Raw genomic sequence first — 8,576 nt, forward strand, 5'->3', positions numbered from 1 at the left:
AGTGAAAATTATGAAGGCTGGTATACACCAGAGGCATTAAACAGAAAAAACACCATATAGTGTAGTAATTACTTTAATATGGAACAGCAACAAGAGCAAGTATAAAATCCAGACATATCCATTAACCTCCCTGGCGGTAATCCCGAGTCTGGCTCGGGTTAGGATTTTACAATCATAAGCGGTAACCCCGAGCCAGACTCGGGATCGCATCGCTGGATACAGGGAGAGTTACTTACCATGTCCCCTGGATCCAGCGATGTCTTCTGCACTGTGTGATCGAGCTGTCCTCCGCTCGATTCACACAGTGCCTGAGTGCCGCCGATTTCCGTTCCCTGCCAGCGGAGATCGGCGCCAAATTCAAAAAAGTTAAAATACACAAAACACACACAGTACTGTAATCTTAAAGATTACAGTACTGTATAAAAAAATTACACACCCCCTTTGTCCCTAGTGATCTGTCCAGTGCCCTGCATGCACTTTTATATTATAAATACTGTTTTTTCTGCCTGGAATTTGGAGATTGCCCATAGCAACCAAAAAGTGTCCCTTTATGTCAAAAGTGATTTTAGACCAACTAGAAAACAGCGATAATAAATTAGAATCACTTGCAGAATTGAGCGATAGCGATTTGTGGGAAAATTTGTCATCACTAAATCTAATGACAGCGACAATTCTGCAAATGAGCAAATTTCAGTGTTTTTGGATTTGATTACATTATTGAATAATTTTTATTATTATTTATTATATTATAAACTTTATCATACCCGGGATGTCTGCTAGACTCTGGGTTGAACAGATTTAAGAGAGTTATTCCTAAGAATTACAGGACTACAATATAAAATGCCAAATTTCCATGCAGAATTGAGCGATAGCGATTTGTGGGGAGATTCGTCATCAAACACTAAATTTAATGACAGCAACAATTCTGCAAATTTCAGTGTTTTTGGATTTGATTACATTATTGAATAATTTTTATTATTATTTGTTATCATTATTTATAGTTATTTATTATATTATAAACTTTATCATATCTACTAGACTCTGGTTTGAACAGATTTAAGAGAGTTATTCCTAAGAATTGCAGGCCTACAATATAAAACACCAAATTTCCATGCAAAATAATTGTACCGCTTTCAGCACCTAAAACCAGAATGAATCATACTGCCAGGGAGGTTAAAAGAATGTAAAAACAAAGCTGCTGCCACTCTGACCTCCGACGAGACAATGTGACGTCACTCTGCATGCTTCAACTGACGTGTTTCACACGATAGTGCATCTTCAGGGGCCACTAATGTCTGTGTTAGGGGCCATGATTATGTTACCTATCACTGGAAATGGCACCACCTCACTTCCAGTTCAGTGCCATTTTGACGTTGATATCAAGATAAACAAATAGGTGCCATCTTATCAAAGATCATGGAGTTTATAAAATAAAACACATATTGATGCTCATTACAAGATCTTAGTAGTGCTGTGTGGTAGGTGTCAGTTCATATAAAGGTAAAAATCTCATAGGGGTAACTGTATAGAAGAAAAAGCAGTCAATACATGAATCCAAACATTGACTGTTATATTTATGAATTGGCCACTCACCTCCAAAAATGACCCAAAGGTTAACCACTTTCAGACCGGACCATTTTGCTGGCTTAAGATCAGACCACTTTTTGCGATTCGGCACTGCGTCGCTTTAACTGACAATTGCGTAATAATTGCAGAATTGTAATTGTGTATGTGTTGTGTTTTTTTTTGTACTTTTTTTCACAGGTGAATGGGTAGGGGTACATTGTACCCCATACTCATTCACATAGGGAGGGGGGCCGGTATCCGGGGGCCCCCTTATTATAGGGGGCTCCAGGATTCCGATAAGCCCCCCGCCCGCAGACCTCGACAACCAACGGCCAGGGTTGTCGGGAAGAGGCCCTTGTCCTCATCAACATGGGGACAAGGTGCTGGTATGGCTCAGGAGGGGGGGGGGGGGGCGCTCGCTCATCCCCCCTTTCCTGGCCGGCCGGGTAGCGAGCTCGGACAAGGGTCTGATGTGGGCCTGGGAGGACCCCCACGCCTATTTTTTTCGGCGTTGGGGTTCCCCTTTAAGTCCATACCAGGTGGCGGGGTCAGCGATGTCTCCTTCGCGGGCCCCGCCTACCTGGAGACCCGTTTAAAATTCTCCGGGCGGGAAAAGTCCGCTCATTTCAAAAGTACGGCGGACTGGCATACGCACGGCCAGATTGTCCGCCGAAATGCAAGTCCAGGGGGAAGATTGGAGTGCAAAACTACTTTCTAAGTCCGCCGTACTTTCGGGTCAAAAAAGTACGCCAGAGGCTACACACGGGGGGATTGTCCGGCGGACTTGAGTTTGACGGACTTTTCCACGCGATTGTTTGATCGTGTGTACGCGGCATAAGATGCACTTAGCACTTTGATGCAACTTTGATCACCATTTATATTTTGTTGTGCACGACACTTTGTTGTTTATGAAGTTGCTGTTCTATATATATATATATATATATATATATATATATATATATATATATATATATACACTAGATTTTTATGAGCACCTTAGTTGGGGTTACTCTTCCTGACTATACCAAGTTGTGTTTAGTCATTTCATTTATATATGTGGATTTATTTTTCTAATTTTAGATGTATATATAAGTAGTTCTCAACAGAGAATTCTTTAGGCTGGTCCCAAGGGTATTTGAGGTGATCACGCACTATTAGGTCACACATAAGTTTCTCTCAGTTTTTGATATAGCGTTTACTTTTTGGATTAACTTCACTTTGGAAGCGCAGCACCACTACCTTTTTTTCTATCTATCATTAGAGATGCCCTCTCAATTCTGGTGACATCTATCTCTAGATGAGGGGGAGAGGAGCGGGACTTTGTGCGCCCATGGTGGAAATCCATTTTAACTTTGACGTGACTTTGTGCGCCCAAATGGGTGGAACTCCATTTTAACTGCAAGGGAGGATGAATATATTAACTAATATATATATTAACTGGATAGTACATGTGTTAATACCCACATGTGTATGCAAACCATGTGCATGTGTGTAATGCCGGTATAGATTACATAATCAATGAGAATGTTAAAACATATTAAACCCCTGAGAGGAAAATAAATAATTACACATAGGGGGAGATTTACTAAAACTGGTGCACTCACAATCTGGTGTCTCCTTAGATGAAACGCGTCAGTAAAACCAGAGGATGCCATTGCATTGGTCATATTGTACATTTTTAAGCGCTTTTTATACACTTACTAAATGTGAGTGTTCCATTTATCTTTTATTAAATGCATCATATTTTTTTTACTGGTTAACGCTATGAAGTTTTTTCTTTCTTTGGCTATACTGTTTGATTGCATGAGAGGATCCAGCACTTCATGCTGGCCATTTCTAAATTACTGCCTTGTGTTGATCTCTGGATGGGTGGACCATCTTCCACCCTTGACTACATACCTAGATGCTTCATATATTGGTGTCTTACACCACAAGCTCTATTGACTCTTGAGCATAAATACAATTGAGTCCTCTTACTCCGGTAAGCCTTCTAACAGACGGTGGTGGTTTTGTTACAGTTGTTCAATATAATACTGCTGTCACGTGGATATACCTTTTTTTTGGACTAGAAGTTATTCTTCCCTTGTTTTCAACACTCCTTCATGGACTTTTTTTTATGTCATACTACATTTTTGTATGATTACATATGGACTCACTGAACACTGGATATTTTTTTTAAAAATTTATGTCTCTATTTTATATAATTACACTTACTGTTTGTAGTTATAGACATTTCAACATTGTCTCTTCGCATCACTATTCCATGTATTGTATATGGCTATTTAGCTGTGTAGAAGCACATACATTTTATTTTATTTTATTTTTTAAACACATTGTTTATGGTCATTCACATTTCACTTCAGTGTTTTTGCATATACATTTCTGCACATTATTTTATATACATATTTCTTGTTTACACTTGTTAGGTGTTGTGCTGGCTGCTATTTAATTATCCTTCTTTGTAGTGTTAGCGCGATATATACCATTTTTTTCCAGCTGTGTATGGTAGCCAATCAGTTTCTAACTTCAACTTGTTCAATTAAGCTTTGACAATAAAACTTGGAAACTGATTGGTTTCTATGCAGAGCTGGAACAGATTTTGGGCTTTTCAGTTTTAGTAAATCTCCCCCATAGTGTATAATCAAAAAAGAATCCAGACAAAAACAAAAATGAACCACATGCAATGTGTATTAGAATATTTCCAATATTATAATATTAATACTAATACCGAGGAGAAAAACAAAAAAGGAAGTAATACTTAACTAGTGTCAAAGGAACAGTTGACATCCCAGTCTATATTGTGGCCCAAAGGGAAATAAGTCTTAAGCTTGTACAACCAGTACATTTCCTTGGTGCGATTACAACCCCTCCAATGAGGCTTTAGCTTAACTATGCCCCCAAATGTTAAACAACTAGGTTGCATAGATAAACTATGTGCATAGTTGAACTATGTTTAGAATACCCCTATACGTATATTGTATATGTGTTCTTAAGGCAGTCTCTTAACCTGCGGGTTGTCCGGCCTACACATTGTTTCTGGCATGAATATGTATGCTAAGAGGTAGACTACATGTTTGGTTTTAAATGAGAAGAAATAATTCCCTTCCTTCTTCACTCCTTCTATTCCCTTCCTGTAACATTAGATGAAAAGGATTCAATTTTTTTCAAACGTTTGTTGCCAACCGTACCAATGACACAGCAATTGCAAGGATAGAATTTCTTCATGTTATTAAAAAAGATAGTATGGAGGGGATTATTAATAATGTTAGGTACCAATCGATCACGGAGAATAGAGGCTTTTCTATACACAATCATGGGCCTCTGCAGAACTTTTTCCAGGGGGGGGGCATCATTTTAAGGCCACTCATGCTCCGCCCCTTTTCGACAATCTCATGAAAATCTTTCCACTGGTAATACATATGTGTTATATAACAGATAATTCATCTTCACTTTATATTGGAAGTTACTCTGGCAGCTGTGTTCCATACCCATATAGCCTAGAGAATGTACATCTTTTTATATTGCAATACATCTGTTGTGACCATATTTTGATCTCATACTGTCACTGTATAGGCGGTTTTCATCAAGATAAAAATATGGCAACAACAGATGTATTGCAATGTAAAAAGATGTACATTCTCTAGGCTATATGGGCATGGTACGCAGCCACCTGAGTAACCTTGCGGACGCCCATGCTTTCAAAAACCAGCCCTGGAAAAAAATTTCTTACCAGCCTTACAGCATTATTATACCAGCCCAACAGCATAACATCATTATTTTCTTGTTCATGAAAGGAAATACCATACATTTTAAAGCACATTTGATGAAGAGAGTATTAGATAAAGATATGAAATCACATAGGGCTATATATATTTTATATATATATATATATATATATATATATATATATTTATTTATTAAATTTCCAGTTAATAGTGGTAAGTGATCAATCATCAAAGGGGACCCCAGAAACTCAGAACGTGGGGGGACCACCTTCTGCAGAAAGAATACTCTAAGTTAAGGGGGGTGGGTTACGAATATAAGGAGGAAACCCTTTCTATCAGTGCCCCTTACATTATCGTATTCACTCCCCCCTTACATCAGTGACTCCCGACTGGCCTGGCGGTGCTTTCACTGATCTCCTCTCAGGTGCACTGTGCAGGGCTCAGTCAGTCGGCTCCAGCTTGGAGGTTTTATCCTATAGTCTCCTGTCCACAGTCCACACAAGTCTGACTTCTCCCATGACCCCCATCCCGGCGGTACTCCCACTCTTGACTCCTCTCCAGACTCCCTCAGAGACTGCAGACATGCTACAGGAGATGGTCAGAGACTGCAGACTTGATGCAAGAGCTCAATGCAGCCTCACCAGTGCCCACCAATGCAGCCTCACTGTGCCCACCAATGCAGCCTCACTGTGCCCACCAAATGCAGCCTCACTGTGCCCATCAAATGCAGCTTCACTGTGTCCATCAAATGCAGCCTCACTGTGTCCATCAAATGCAGCCTCACTGTGCCCATCAAATGCAGCTTTACTGTGCCGTGAATGCAGTCTCACTGTGCCCATCATTGCAGCCCCTCCTGTGCCCCATGTCCCAGTCTGCAGTCCCTGTCCAGTCTGTGGGAAGGTGTGTTGTTGATGCTCGGTACAGTACCTTGCATGCCAGCAGGATATCCATGACAGGCAGCAGCAGGCAGCGTCTGTTCTCGTTTTGGATGGGGACGGTGCTCCTTCCAGAGGATCTGTCTGCTGTGAGATGGAGTGGTCCCTGGCCACCTGCACCTTCAGCCGTCCTCATTTTCCGGCCCCAGTCAGCCTGCCCTCTGGTCCTGGGGAAGTGGAAAGCACTGGGTGGGAGCTGGAGAGAAGGGGGGGCAGAGAGTACTGGTGGGGTTGGAGAACACATGGGTGGGGGCAAAGAGCGAGGGGGAGTGGAGATCACAGGGGTGGGGAGCGGAGAGCACTGGGGGGGCAACAAGAACAGGGGTAGAGAGCACGGTAGTCTGAGAGCACTGGGGGGGCTAAGAGTGTGGGGTGGTGGAGAGCACTGGAGGGGCTAAGAGTGTGGGGTGGTGGAGAGCACTGGGGGGGCAGAAAAACAGGGGTGGAGAGCACGGAGGCTGGAGTACTGAGGGGTACAAAGAGCAGTGGAGAGTGGAGAGCAATGGGGGGAGCTTGAGAGATCCAGTGGGGGCCAGAAAGAACAGGGGTGGAAAGCACGGGGGACTGGAGAGCACTATGGGGGGTGGAGAGCACATGGGTTGGGGCAAAATGCAGGGGGAGTGGAGAGTGCTGGGGGGGAGCCAAAAAGAACAGGGGTAGAGAGCACTGGGGGGGGGGCTGGAGAGCACCAGGGGGGCAGAAAGAACAGGGGTGGGGAGAATGGGGGGCTGGAGAGCACTGGGGTGGGGGCTGGAGAGTAATGGGGAGAGCTGAGAGCACTGTGGGGGGGGGGGAGAACAGGGGGGAGAGCACTGGGGGGAAAGAACAGGGGGAGAGAGGAGAGCACTGGGGGGGGGGATAGCACTGGGGGAGAGCACTGGGGGGAGTGGAGGGCACTGGGGGGGAGAGCACTGGAGGGAGTGGAGAGCACTGGGGGGGAAAGAACAGGGGGGAGAACAGGGGGAGAGCACTGGGGGAGTGGAGAGCACTGGGTGGGAGAGAACAGGGGGGAGAGCACTGGGGGGAGAACAGGGGGGGGGGAGCACTGGGGAGAGAACAGGGGGAGAGCACTGGGGAGAACGGGGGGAGAGCATGGAGGGGAGAGGACTGGGGGGAGTGGAGAGCACTGTGGGGGAGAACAGGGGGAGCACTGGGCGGAGTGGAGAGCACTGAGGGGAACAGGGGGGAGAGCACTGGGATGGTGGCTAGAGAAGGATGGGGAGAGCTGGAGAGCAGCAAGAACAGGGGAGGAGAAAACTGAGGGGGGGCAGGAGAGTGTGGTGGAGGAGAGCACTGGGGGGGGTGGGCAAGGGGGAGAGCACTGGGGGGAGTGGAGAGCACTGGGGGGACAGGGGGAGAGCACTGGGGGGTGAACTGGGGGAGTGGAGAGCACTGGGATGGTGGCTAGAGAAGGATGGGGAGAGCTGGAGAGCAGGGAGGGCAGCAAGAACAGGGGATGAGAGAACTGTGGGGGGGGGGCGGAGAGTGTGGTGGAGGAGAGCATGGGGGAGGGGGGCCGGAGAGTGTTGTGGTGGAGGAGAGCACTGGGGGGGGGGCAGGAGAGTGTGGTGGTGGAGGAGAGCACTGGGGGGGCAGGAGAGTGTGGTGGTGGAGGAGAGCACTGTGGGGGGGGGCAGGAGAGTGTGGTGGTGGAGGAGAGCACTGGAGGGGGTGGCAGGAGAGTGTGGTGGTGGAGGAGAGGACTGGGGGGGCAGGAGAGTGTGGCGGTGGAGGAGAGCACTGGGGGGCAGGAGAGTGCGGTGGTGGAGGAGAGCACTGGGGGGGCAGGAGAGTGTGGTGGTGGAGGAGAGCACTGGGGGGGGCAGGAGAGTGTGGTGGTGGAGGAGAGCACTGTGGGGGGGGCAGGAGAGTGTGGTGGAGGAGAGCACTGGAGGGGGTGGCAGGAGAGTGTGGTGGTGGAGGAGACCACTGGGGGGGCAGGAGAGTGTGGTGGTGGAGGAGAGCACTGGGGGGGGGGCAGGAGAGTGTGGTGGTGGAGGAGAGCACTGGGGGGGCAGGAGAGTGTGGTGGTGGAGGAGAGCACTGGGGGGGGGCAGGAGTGTGTGGTGGTGGAGGAGAGCACTGTGGGGGAGGGGGCAGGAGAATGTGGTGGTGGAGGAGAGCACTGGAGGGGGTGGCAGGAGAGTGTGGTGGTGGAGGAGACCACTGGGGGGGGAAGGAGAGTGTGGTGGTGGAGGAGAGCACTGGGAGGGGGGGCAGGAGAGTGCAGTGGTGGAGGAGAGCACTGCAGCCCCCCCGATCCTCCTATCCAGGCACTGTGGCACGGATGTGCATCTACTCCTCTGGATCACAGCGCTGGATGTTCGGCGGCTGCTCTGTAACACAGTCC

Source organism: Lithobates pipiens, unplaced genomic scaffold, assembly GCF_037356315.1.
Source record: "Lithobates pipiens isolate NorthernLeopardFrog02 unplaced genomic scaffold, aLitPip1_a1.2 Scaffold_23, whole genome shotgun sequence".
NCBI classification, from domain to species: Eukaryota; Metazoa; Chordata; class Amphibia; order Anura; family Ranidae; genus Lithobates; species Lithobates pipiens.